This window comes from Neovison vison, chromosome 13, assembly GCF_020171115.1.
Source record: "Neovison vison isolate M4711 chromosome 13, ASM_NN_V1, whole genome shotgun sequence".
In the NCBI taxonomy this organism is placed as follows: Eukaryota; Metazoa; Chordata; class Mammalia; order Carnivora; family Mustelidae; genus Neogale; species Neogale vison.
The window spans coordinates 150,392,777-150,406,764 of NC_058103.1; the positions used below are offsets into that span (position 1 = coordinate 150,392,777).

Below are 13,988 nucleotides of genomic sequence, written 5' to 3' on the forward strand. Positions count from 1 at the left end.
CTTAAAAACCAGCATTCTCATGTTATGGTTCTTTTCGTCTTCTTTACCTTGTCATACAGATCCCATTGTCCTTGTGCCTTTTTTAAACTAATAATCTGGAGCACTCTCCCATGGTGCTGAGTTTATAAGGCAGTATGTTGAACAGTTACTTTTGGACTCATTTCTCCATCAGGGCGAAGGATGAAACAGAAAACATACAACTTGGAGATTTTAGGGACAGAAGACAGGAGGACAGAGGGACAGAGGTCAATAATGAGGATAATGGAATTATTTCATTTCTGTCCCTAGAACTGTTTTTATATAACTTTATTACCTACAATGATTTTGACCGAATTCTTGAATTATGTTGGTTACACTCATCACTACCATCATCATTGAGTGCATATGCGTGTGTGTGTGTGTGTGTGTGTGCATGTTTTCTCTCAAGGAAGTTATGCAGATAGAAAGCTCTGGATATCTGCATGTCTGAGAATGTTATTTTGTGGTTGTCACCCTTAAATTATCTGCTGAGTGTAGAATCTTTGGGTATTTGTCATTGGACCTGGAAACCATTGTCGGCTCGAATGCTACCTGGGATTGAAGTGTTCGGGGGAGAGGTCTGTAGGGGCACCTGCTGCCGTCTTCTAACTGATAAGCCTGCCTTGCTTCGAAGCCAGCCTTGTCGGTGCCTGGTTAATGTCCTGGATCCAGGGGTGTGTGTGTCTGTCTGTCTGTCTGTCTGTCCGTGTGTGTCTGTGGGGGTGGGGGGACTTGAGCACCTGGCTGCTTTCCAAGGGTGGAGAGACGATCTCCCGGGGCCTCTCACTTTGCACCCAACAACCTGCCCTCCATCCCAGCCCCTGGCACTGCGAGTGAGCGGGTTCTGCGGGAGCGGGGAGGGGTCTGCGGACATCTGCCGCGCTCACTTCCTGCGTGGCCAGCGCAGGGGAGTCAGCCCTGCCCTCAGTCCTGAGTCTCCCGCACTGCTCGTGCAGGAAGCTCTCAGGGGTCCCAGAAGGAGGCTGGCCTCACCCGCGGCTCTTGTCCGGACATGCACTTCTCCCCATGAGTCTATCTAATCTTTGAATTTTGGTAGAAATAGACTTTTTTGGTAGAACGTCTAAGAGGAGAGGGAATGACTAGAAAGTACTCTGGAGTGCATAGTCCACTCCCAGCCCCTCTCTGTGCCTACGGTTGTATCTGGTTCTGACCCAAGAGGATCCTGCCAGAAACCGCATCTCTCCCTCTTGCATTTCTTGCACCCGTCAGGGCTTAAAACCAGCGCTCATCCCCCTCGCACTCCTTCTCCTTTTCAGCAGCAGGTGGTGCTCCAGGAACCTGAGCAGAACCATCTTCCACCAGACTCCCCTGAGAGCCCTCAGAAGGAGACGGAGCAGGAACTCTCCGGAAGGTGACGCAGTTCGTTTGAACCTTTGAAACCCTCTATTTCTAGGACTTAGCATCATGACTTGTTCTTTGAATCAGTCGCTTCATGCACTGTAAGAGTCAAAAGATATTTCTTAATTACCAGAGTCCCTGAGGCCGGGTCCTCTGATATGATTCCCCTTCCCCACGCTCTCCAGGGACACTGTGCAAGCGAATGCTGACATGTGAACGCAGTAGCTCTTTGGGTTCACGGAACACAGAGAAACCTCATAAAACAGCCAGTACATCTCCTCGTCTAAAGCCCAGGCTTCCCTGAAAAGTACCTTGGAAATGTGAACCTTCCCTGAATCTCTAATAAGATGAAGATAAATAAGGAAGTGAGCGTGGAGCGCCTGGGTGGCTCAGTGGGTTAAGCCTCTGCCTTTGGCTCAGGTCATGGTCCCAGGGTCCTGGGATCGAGCACCGCATCGGGCTCTCTGCTCAATGGGGAGCCTGCTTCCCCCTCTCTCTCTGCCTGCCTCTCTGCCTGCTTGTGATCTCTCTCTGTCAAATAAATAAAAATCCTTAAAAAAAAAAATAAGGAAGTGAGGCATATGCAAACACAAATCATCTTTAAAAATTGTGCTTATAGAGAATTTTTGTAGTATATGGAAGCCTCGACTATCATGGCAGGCAAAAAAAGAAAAAAGCTGCTATGAAGAGTTTCACAATAATCGTGCAACATGGGCAGAAGGAAAGGCCTGGAAATGAATACACCAAGATAGTGATATTATCCTCGTTAAGCACTTCCTATGCATGAGGCCATATTCCAAGTAGTGACATGATGTTCGCAGACAGGGTCCTGCTCTTACGGGATGGCAGGGCATGTGGTGTGTCACGGGGCCACGAATTCTTCCTCTCCTACTTCCCCCTCCCCTGTGTGTTCTGCGTCTCCTACAACAAGCTTGGGTGACTTTTACCCTCAGACCAGAAACAAAAATGCCATTTTACATGCATTTCAAGGGTCATGTGAGTAAACTTAAGACAGTGTGTTGACTGTTCATTATTTTTTTTCCCCTTCCCATCCTCTCTCCAAAGCTCCCTGTCCCAAACAAAATGTAGAAATAGCTCAGCAAGCAAAGCTAGTTGATGCCAGGAGAATCATAAGAAGCAGAGACTTTTTCTTTTCTTTTCTTTTCTTTTTTTTTTTTTTTGGTCCAGATGGCCTGAAAGTCATTAGTGTCATGTTCAGAAGAGGGAAGCTTTCTTTCAGGGTTTCAGGGTTGGCTGTAAGAGACTTTATCCAGAATGAGCCAGATGAACCACTGGACCGCTCTGCTCTCTGCACACGGGGGTGCAGCCTCTTCTGGTCAGGACGGTGGGAGCAGTGACCTCCCAGTGTACAGGCAGGTCGTGCCCCCCACCCCCACCACGGCAAGCACAAGGCAGCACAAGGGTTCTTCCCTTCATGGCTCTGCGTCCTCTGACCAAAGACACGGCAGCTGGCAGCTGGTCCTGTCCCTCTGCCGTGGACCCTGTCTCTGAAGCAGCTGGAGGCTCTGACAGCCTGAGTCAACTCGGGCAAGCGCCAAACTCTTGGATACGTGTGTAGACTTTGCTCTGACCTGGCTGAGGCAGGAGCGGGCGCCCTGGATGGCTAGTGCAGGGAGGAACGGAAATGTACTACTCCCCACCGAAGGCAGGATCCAAGAGGCGGTTTTCTATCAGTCATGTGAGAAAAAAAAAAAAAAAAAAAAAAAGCCCAACTACATGACCCTGAAAAGTTCCCAAAATAGAGGCAGTGCACAACTCTTGTGGGCCTCCGACTTCTGGAGGCCCACGAGGATCCAGCCCTCATCCACACTCTGGGATTATCTCAAGGTGTGGTTCGTTCTCTGCAATCCCTACAGCTCGGAGCACGACAATCCTTTAGTCGAAATGCACCGTGGGACGGAGTGGGTGGAGGGTATGAGACCAGCAGCAACAAATCACGCATTACCCTGGGCTTGTCACCTAATTGTTTGGACTCAGTTTCCCCCTTTGTGAGCCAAGGGGGTCGATTTGATAATCCCGGTAAGCGCTTTCCACTCCACAGTTCTGAACGCAACGGATGGTTATGTTTAAAGATCTAAGTGGCTACTGTCCCCTCGGAGATGATCACTTGGCGGAAGATGGTTCTCGAGACTGAAACAGCTTTCCTTGGCTGCTGGGGGCCTGGCCGCTCTTGGGCAAGACATCCTGGGTGGAGTGGTTTCTCCTCAGAGGAGTCTCTGTGGGACCCGCCGCGAGCGTCTGTACGGTGCGGCGCCCTTGGAGGCACTCAGAACACAGCTCTTCTGTCCCGGCTCCCAAGGTGGGGCAGCCCTGGAAAGGGGGGATGCATCACTGAGGTCAGGGGCTAAGCGACACGTCTCCAGACACATCTCCCCTCGTTACCATGGGAGACGGCCGCCGCAGGCAGCAGCTCCAGGGGGAGCGCGCCCATCGCCCTGGGGATGGCAGTGTCCACGGCAGTCGGTCCCACCACAGCCTGGGTGTGGAATGAGGCAGAACGGCCAGGAAGCTCTTTATGGGGTGTTTCCCGACATGACGATCAGCCATGGGACTGCGGGGGCTCCACAGCCAGCCCTCACCCACGGACGGAGCCCAGGACCGCGGGGGAGCGAACCCAGAATGAACCTGGGACGCTGGGTCCTACAGGAGTCTGAAGTCCTTCTGGAGTCTGAAGTCCTCCCCAGGGGCATCCACTGCTTCCCCAGAGACGCTCATCTTTATCAATCCCCGACGGCCGGCGGGAGCTTCGGGCCTCTGAGTTTGCTGACCGCACTCCGCTCACGTGGGCGTCTTCCCATTTTCCTCCTGAGCTGAGTTACCAGAGCGGTGCCAGCCTAAGGGAACCGCGAGGTGCCATCCGGCTGTCCTCCGGGTCGAGGCTCCCGGTTGGGCCGACGATGGAGCAACAGGCTTTGATCTGTAAGTCACGAGGGTGAGCAGCGGGGCTCGGCAGACTGACCCGCAGGTGGTCACGCGGGAAGCCAGGGCCACACGCTCCTGACGCGGAGAGGAAGGGAGGGGACGGAAACGAGGAATCCTTCTCAAGTCTCCTTCCACTGTGCTCCCCGCATGACCCCCGTCACCTTGGATTTCGACCTTTCCAGATGCCTCAACACGTCCCTTCGTGCTGGCTCTGCCTCTGTTCAGAGGACTCCTCCGACGCCGGAATATTCCCATGGCTGGAGGTCTAGGAAGGGTCTTTTAAATTTTAAAAGATTTTATTTATTTATTTGAGGGAGTGAGCACAAGGGGGAGAGAGGGGCAGAGGGAGAAGCAGATTCCCCGATGAGCAGGAAGCCCCGACGTGGACTCGACCCCAGGACCCTGGGGTCATGACCTCAGCCAAAGGCAGACGCTCCACCAATGGAGCCACCCAGGCGCCCCTTAAAGATTATTTTGAACAAATGGCTCTGGGATGAGTAGACATGCACACGTCAAAGAATGAACTGGACCACTTTCCCACAGCAGACCCAAAAATTAACTCCAAATGGATCAGAGGGCGCCTGGGTGCCTCAGTGGGATAAGGCCTCTGCCTTCAGCTCAGGTCATGATCTTGGGATCCTGGGATCGAGCCCTGTGTTGGGCTCTCTACTCTGCAGGGAGCCTGCTTCCTCCTTCCCCTCTGCCGGTCTCCCTGCCTACTTGTGATCTCTGTCTGTCAAATAAATAAATAAAATCTAAAAAAGTAAAAATAAAAATAAAAACCACCAAAATGGATCGTAGACCTCCACACTAGCTACAACTGAAAAAATTCTTAGAAGAAAACAGATCCTCGTGACCTTGGGTCAGGAAAACGCTTCTTAGATATGACGGCAGAAGCGCGAGGGACCCCCAAAAAAGTGGAAATGGGCTTCCTCAGAATTACAAAATTTGTGCTTCAAAGGACACCATCAAGGAAGTGAAAAGACAGCCCGCAGAACTGCAGAAAATATTTGCAAGTCATGTGTCTGATGCCGGATTTGGATCGAGAATATATAAAGAGCTCTTCCAAGTCAATCATAGAAATGATCCAAGCGTTCAGATGGACAGAGGACCTGGACGGGTATCTTCCTGAAGAAGTTGGGTGAGAAGCGCAGAAGCACGTGAAGACCCCCAGCGTCATTAGCCATCAAGGGAACGCGAACCCGAGCCACAGTGACGAGGCTCTGGTTCTAGACGGCGACCAGGGGCTCCTGAACTCACCTCCCCCTGCAGACATCAGACATCGACGGCCACATGTGGACCGGTTTGCTCCAGGAAGCAAACAAACCAGCTACAAGCTGGGGGAGAGAGCCTTTGCCATCGGGCAGATGAGAGAGCGGAGCGGGACGGCAGCAAGTTCTGAGACAGCCTCATAATCCCTCCTCTGACGGGGCAGCCCGCGGTCAGCAGGGACCCCGAAGCTTGGAGCTCCCCCTGCGGAGTGAAGAGTTTGTAGCCCACATAAGACACCCTAACTTTTAGCGCTCCTGAGAAATGAACCCTCAAAACACTGGGCTTTGAAGAGTCCTGGGGCTCGTGACCCCGGGAAGCCTGGGGTTGCAGCGAGCTGAGGACGGGCTCCTAGGAGGCTGGTTCACGCGGCCCGTCCCAGGGCCCAGACGGAAGCAGCTCTGTGAAAAGTGCCCAGACTTTATGAGAAAGAGACTCACCTGCTCATTTTAAAGCATCGGTGTCGGGGGCAGGGGCCAGCCCTCTGCCGGGATAAAGCCGGTGGGTCGCATCTTTCCCTCTTCTTTTCTTTCCCTTTTCCTTTTTTGGCGAGTGCCAGCTTCATGCCCCCCTCTACTGGACTCCAGGGCACCAGAATCTCCCAGAGGGAAGCTTCTACCCTCGTCTGATGTGCTGGTTTTTACATCTGGTGCTGGTGGCCCCATTTCTGCCCCTGCCACCCAGGGGACACTGCTTGGTCCCCTGGTTCTAGAGTCCCCTGGGACTCAACCATTGGAGAAACAGCCCTTGGCATGCTACTGCCCCAGGGAAATGCACAACCGCCAGACGGGGACCCCCGCTCCCACCCCAGCCTTTCTGAGGAGGCTTATTTGCTGGTCCTAGAGCTTCAGGCTTCAGGACGGGCTTCCGTCTGACACAGGTCCAGAGTCTCCGCAGGTGCTGCTGGGGAACGTGGGCCGGGCACGTCACCTCTGCCTCGATACAGGGCACTGGTGTCTCTCGGGAAGGGGCCTATATGCTGGTCTGAGCTACAGTGTTTGTGGCGGCTTCCAGAGAACACCTTGACCTTGTCGGGATCTGAGGCCACTTACGCTCCTGGTCCCATAGGACTGTGTATACCTGCATTCCTTAAAAGCCGTCGCCTGCACGTCTGGCTTCCCATGCACCTAACTCGAGGCGCTGGCGGAGATCTCCCCCTCTGGGACGCTGACGGGTTGGCAGAGCCTCCCCTACTGGGAGCTACAAGAAACAAGACAGGCTCCGTGGACAATCACAAAGCTTGGAGAGACAGCCAAGAGCTGGGACGGGGCTGGGGGACACGTGCTACGAGGTGGATGAGACTTAAAGACGTGATCCTAAGTGGGAAAAGCCAGTCACGAAAGACCCCAGATGCTATGATTCCATTTCGTGAAAAGCTCAGAACAGACCCATCTCAGAGACAGGAAGTCACTTCGTGGATGGTCAAGGCCCGACGGAGGCTCGGGGGCGGGGCTGGGTGGAGAGTGGCTGCCGATGGGTGTGAAAACGTTCTAAAATCAGATAGTCACAGGGGCCTTGGATGCGTCTCCTTAATTCCTGGGCATTTGGTCTTTTGCTTGTTTGCTTCTCTCGTAAATGTCATCTTTCCTTCCATTATTTTATTTGCAGTTTGTATATAAGGAAAATATCGATTTCTTTATTGTTAATTTTGAAGCCACACCCCTTACAGAATTCTTTTATTGTTTCCTCTAGAGTTGTTCTTTTTTTTTATGAGTCTCATGGGCTTTCCATAAGTAAAATCCTTTTATCTACAAAAAATAATTAAAATAAAATATAATCTTGTAGTGACAGTTACGCGACTCTGCAAATAGGCTAAAAACCATTTACTGCTACACTTGAAATGGGCACATTGCATGTTATATCTTAATAAATATATTTATATATATAAAGATAAATATATATTATAAATATATAATTATATATTTTAAGTATATATTATATGTAAATAGAAATATTACATAAATATGAATAAATATATATATAAATATCGGGGTTATATCTTAATAAAACCAATTTGGAATGAAAATTCATTTTTTTTCCTTCAGAATGCCCCTGCCCTCGACCGCTTCTCCTGCTAGTGATTTTGTAAAAATGCAAATGCTCCTCAGAGACACTGAATCTCTGAGGCATCTGTCGTTGATGGAGTCGAGATCCAATCTGAGCTCCCGGCCTCCGCCTCCTCGGATGTTACTCAGACGGACCCCACGCCTCCCGCCCCAGGGAGCCAGACCCCCGCCCCGCGCACTTTCGCATCCTGTCCCGTCTTACAGTGGCCCATCCCTGCTCTCCTGCCCACTTCGAGAACACCTCACCGCACGTATTCTGCGGGAATAAACTCGGGGCCGCCCCTCTGTAAGACCGTCTCTGAGCGGAACAGCCACTGCCTGAGAAACCCGGGGCTCCCTGTGCTCATCAGAGCCAGGGAAAGCTTCACGGTGGAAGGGCATGACGCTGGCGGGCGGCTGTCTCAACAGCCCCTCCGACCGCCCTTCGCCCGTCTGCTCCCAAACTGGTCTCACCTGTCTGTTTCTCGTTATAAAACTACGTTGTCTGGTCAAGGAGTTTTTCTTCTTACTAGTTCCGTACGCGAGCTCCTAAATTTAAGAACAACTCTGGGGAATACCCCTTTTCAAAAAAAAGCTGAGTATTTTTCTGCCATACACGGTTTCTATTTCTACTAATTTAGTAGAAATGACCCTCCGTCCAGTTTTTATAGTAGGTCCCGCGGGATTTTCAGAAGATGTACACAGAACCCTTTGGGGGGAGCATCTGCACTGCCAGCCAGCGAGGACACTACTGATCCCACCAGTCCCCGAGGAGCACCAGTCCAGCTCCCGGAGATGTCCCGCTTCTGTCACATCGTTTTCGTACTCTAGAAACTGGTTACAGGAAATAACTGGACAAAATGCACAAGGACATGTATAGAAATCTGTTCATCCCGTGGTCCGTAATAGAAAACACCGACCAGGCAGTATCGAGGATGTTAAGACAGGAACTCATTCCTTTGATCCTTCTGCTAAAACCAAGAAAAGGCGTGGGATGGGGCGGGAACCTATCAATGAAATAGCGAAGGAGTAAGGAATTCTCAGAGGCCACGAAGTAAATAACGGCTGCGCCACCATATTCCTGACAGGGGAGCAGCTCAGATGCTGGCCGATGCCCGAGATCATTTTATGAGCTGTCTAGACATGAACTTCACCTTTTAAAGCTTTCTGGGATGTTGGGAACAGAGAGTCCCGATTTCTTCCCAGGATGCAGGGTTCAAGAGGACCCTCCCCTTGCACAGAGGGGGCCCTAATAATTACATCCTCATTTGAAACGTACACTGGAAATGAATCCCTTCCACCCTCAGGAACTGCCTGAAAATCATCAGTCTGGAAATGGCCCTAATGGAAGGAGGGGAAGCCTTCCTGATTTGCTGGTGATTAACAGTAACCAGATGGCCCTCACAGGACTTGGCAACCCTGATTCATACCACATGCATGTCTTGAAAAACCTCTAGACGAGAATTTAGTTCAAAACGCTCCTAGGCTGATGGTGCCCCAGCCACCTGGCAGAAGCCAACTCGAAACTTCTCTGGAGGACCAAGCTTTAACTTGGGTCACAAAGATTCCCACCAAGAAACTAACAAGACTTACAGGCTCTCAGAGAAAAAAGGTTAAATAATAATAATAATAATAAAGAACAAAACGCATATTGGAACAAGGTACCATGAGAGAGAACCAGAAGGAGTGAAACACCCCAAAATCAGGCCTGCGAAGGCTTCGCGTGCTGGGAAAACGGACACAGAAAGCAAAATAAATATATTTAAATTTCTCAAGAGCTAGAAGAGATGACTGAGCCGTTTGAGGAGAGAGGAACCATGAAAGTTTCTGAGCAGACTTGGGGAAAGTACCAAGAAATTTTAAAAATCATAAAATTATTTATATCTCCAAGGAAATTCGTGGGTTGAACCGTGGGTGAGGGAGCACTGCGGAGGGGACAAGAGGACTGATCGGAAAAAGACACCCGGGGGCAAGGAAAGGGGATGGAGAGGGTTAAGGAGGGTTTAGAAGCACTAAGCTGGGGCGGGGATGCCCAGATCTAACCAGCCTTCCGGAAAGAGACTCACTGCACATGCGTGTGAGTACGGTTCTTCCGATCCTGATGAAATCCTCCATCCACAGCGTCATGAAACCCAACAAATTCCAAATAAGGTGAATAAAGAGAAAAGTATGCTTAGTTCCTGGTTGAACTATGGAACATCAAAACATGTAGAAGATCTGTACAGCAGCCAGAGAGAAGATAGACCGTTTCTTAATGAGCAAGGATTTAACCCAAAGCTCCTGTCTCAGTGGCAATTGTGAATAATTGATCCATTGTGGCAAGAGAGAGCAACCATCAGTGTAAACATGGAGGCCTAAGAGTGAGTGGAACGAAGGCCTTTCAGATGGAAAACCTGACAGAGTTCACCACCATTATATCCTCCCCGAGGACATTCCAAAGAAGAGGGAGGAGGAGGGGGAAGGGAGGAACAGGAGAAAAAATATATATCTATATCTCGATATAGAGATATATATATAATATATGTAAAAATAGAGCTAAATTACCTGAAAGTAATAGGATATAAGAAGCCAAGAGCACTACCTTAATGAAAATATTCAGTGGTTTTTGTACCATTCGGAAAGAGGGTATAAGTAAAAATTAATAAGTTTAACACTGAAAACCTAGATGTGCATGCCAGATTTTCTGGGGTAATCATAAAATTACAGACACAGAGTTATAAACAGAACCAATAAAGGAGAAAAAGAATGAAAAAAGGTAACCATCAAAAAGACCAAAAAAAAGGCAGAGAAAAAAAACAAGAAAAAGTAGAAAAAATATTTAAAATGAAATAATTTTACATGCAAGTGGGTGTGCATAATTTAAGAGGCTCTATGAACCAGCTAAAAGACAAGGACTGTCAGGATAAATTTACCTAAAAATATTTTTTTAGACACTTCACTTGACTTTTAAAGAAAAACTTAATTTTAAACAGCAGTTTCAGGCTTAAACAAAATTGCGAGGGAGCCTCAGAAATTTCCACACACCCTCTGCCCACACGTAGGGCACATTCCTTACCAAGGATGAACCTACACAGACACATCATCATCAGGCAGAGTCCACAGCTTGCCTGAGGTCCCCTCCCCATTGTGTGCAGCCTGTGGGTCTAGACGAATGTGTAACAGCAGGTACCCATCCCTGTAATCTCATACCGAGTACAGACTTCACCACCTCTGTGATCTGCCTATTTACCTCTCCACCAGGCCACCCTGGGCAACCACCGATCTTCTCATTCGCCCCCATTGATTTGCCTTTTCCAGAAGGCCATATGGATGGAATCCCACAGTGTGTAGGCTTTTCGGACCAGCTTCTCTCTCTTAGGAATATGCATGCAAGTTCCTGCATGTCCATTCAGGGCCTGGCAGCTCACTTGTTTTCAGGGCTGAACAGTATCCCATCGTGGGGTTGCTTCCCAGTGTATGAACGCATCCCCCTGTTGGGGGCCGTCTTGGTTTCTTCCAGATTTGGGCAGTTATGAACAAAGGTGCCGTACACACCCGCGTGCAGGATTTTGCGTGGACACAAGTTTGCAGCTTCTTACCTAAATGTCAAGGAGCCCAAGTGCTGGGTTATATGGCGAGACTCTGTTTAGTTTTCTAAGAAACCAGCAAACTGTCTTTCCAAGTGGTTGCGCCATATTGTCCTCCCCCCCCAAGATAGTGAGAGTTTCTGTTGTTCCACATCCTCACCAGCAGGTGTCCTCAATGCTCCCTATTGCTGCCAGTCTGTGTATGTAGTAGTGGCTCATTGTTTTCTTCTGTATTTCCTGATGCCCTCTGATGCCAGACGTCCTTCCAGGTGCTCACTTGCCATCTGTAGATCTTCTCTGGTGGGGTATTTACACTTTGGCCCACTTTTTAATTAGGTTGTTGGTAAATTTTGGATAATAATCCTTCATAGATGTGTGTGTGTATGTGTGTGTGTGTGTACACAACAATGTATATGTTGTATATTTTGGATAACAGTTGTGTTTTTGGCAATGATTTTATCCTACTCTGTGGCTTGTCTTCTAATTCCCTTGATACTGTCTTTCACAGAGCAGTCTTTTTAAAAAATTTTTAAAGATTTTATTTACATATTTGAGAGAGAGAGCCAGGGGAGGAGGAAAGGGAGAAAGACAAGCAGGCTCCATGCTGAACATAGATCCTGATGTGGAACTAGATCTCAGGACACTGACATCATGACTGAGCCGAAATCAGATGCTTATCCAGCCAAGTCAACCAAGTGCCCCAGCAGTCTTCCTAATTTTAAAAAAGTCCAAGCTAGTCAATTATTCCTTTTATAGCTAAATCAGACAGATGCTGATCAAAATAATTCTGGTATGATTTTATAGAAAAAGGAGATTTAAACAAAAAATTAATACAGGTAAAGTCACCATGTAAATGTAATACCTGCTTTAGATCATGAAGATACAATTCTAAGTTTGTTTGCATCTTCTATAGCCCCCTCACGTGGACATAACAAGATTTTGTTAGAAAGCGTAGATTTTTAACCTGCTCCCTAGATACTCCTAGATCAAGCAGATACACATCAGAAAGGATGTAGACTATTTAAACAATTCAATTAACCAGAGCAGATTATAGTTTCTCCTCAAACATACATAAAAATTTTGTAAAAAATAATCGTGCATAGGGTCGTCAAACAATTGTCAGTAACTACAATGGCCTGGCATAGTACCATGCTTTCTGAGAACAATACCATCAGCCATAAAGCATGATGAAAAGACAGATTTGTGATGCCAGAGGTTAGGGGTGGTCAGAGGCTGGGTGTGACGGTAAAGGGGTAGTGAAAAGAGGTTTGGGGGGGATGGAGCTGCTCTGTATCTTGACTGGAGTGGTGGTTACACAGATGTACATGTGGGGTAACAGCGCAGAACTACACATACATCATAACTGTGTGAGATTTCTGGTTTGAATGTCCTACATAGTTATCATAGAAGATGCCAACATTGGGGAAAACTGGGTGAAGGTGTACTACTTGTACTTTGCCACCGTATAGGAATCTACAATTATATCAAAGTAATTCAAAAAAACTTTGCAGAAGATTAACTGGAAAATACTCACACATCTGAAAATTAAGAATCACACCTTCTAAATAACTCATTGGTCGAAGAAGAAATTATGTTGGTAATGTTAAAGCATTTGGAACTAAATGATCATGGAAATTTAGATATCAACTCTTGTGAAATGCAGCTGAAGATAAAGCTATACTCGTAGAAGAAGTTGCCATCCTAAATGCTTATTTTAAGAGAGATGAGGTTGAAAATAATTAATGAACTAATCTTCAAAGGAAGCAGGGAAGAAACAATACTAGAGATAAGAACAAGATTTATGAGACATGCAAGAGGCAGATGGACAAAATTAAAAGTTGGTTCTGGGAAAATATTTTAAAATATTGGTGAAATTCCAGTAAAATTAATCAAGAAAGAAAAAGAGGGAAAACAAATAACATGAGGGGTTAGGAGGGGACATGATTACACATGTAATATAGATTAAAAAGATAAGAGAATACTATAAACAACTTTATGGAATAAATTTGAACAATTAGGTAAAATGAAAAAAATCTGAGGAAAGAAAAACTTCATTAAAATCAACTCAAGAAAAAGTTAGGAAATCTTTAAAAGTCTGTAAATATTAAGAAATACCCAAGCAAGAGAATTCTAGGGTCAGATGGTTTTACTGAAGAATTCTACCAAACGTTTAAAGTATTAACATCAATTGCATACAGACGTCTCCAGAAAATAGGAAAGAATAGTTCCCAATTAATTTTCTGATATTAGTATTTCTTTAGTACCAAAGGCAGTAAAACAAAAAGAAAAGAAAAGAAAATTACAGATCAATATTATCATAATTGCAGAGATAGAAATCCTTAACAAAATACTGCCAAATAAAATTCACCAGTGGATAAAGACAACTATGCCTGATAACCATGTGGGGTTATTCCAAGGATGCAGAGATAGTTCATTCAAAAAACAATTAAGGTAATCTACTGTATTAACAGGCTAACAAAGAAAAATCAGATGATTATATCAATCAATGCAGAAAAGCATCTGATGAAATTAAGCACTTATTCATAACATACACTCTCAGAATACCAGGGCTAAAGGAGAACACAAAACCCATAGCTAACCACACTCTTAATGAGGAAAACTGAATGTTTTGCCTCTGAGATTGGGTACAAGGCAAAAATACCTAATCTCAACCCTCAATCAACTTGGTACTAAAGGTTCTAACCATTGCAATAAGGCAACAACAACAAAAATAAAAGGCATCAGAAAGGAAGAAACCAATTTTCCCTTATTTGTAGATTACATGATT

The 13,988-nt window shown here is 47.0% G+C and overlaps 1 protein-coding gene across 1 annotated transcript in view; it reads right to left on the minus strand.

Moving 5' to 3' along the window:
- Positions 1-13,988, minus strand: part of IL16 (interleukin 16) — a 94,164-nt gene that overhangs the window by 38,923 nt on the left and 41,253 nt on the right. The window lies entirely within an intron of this gene.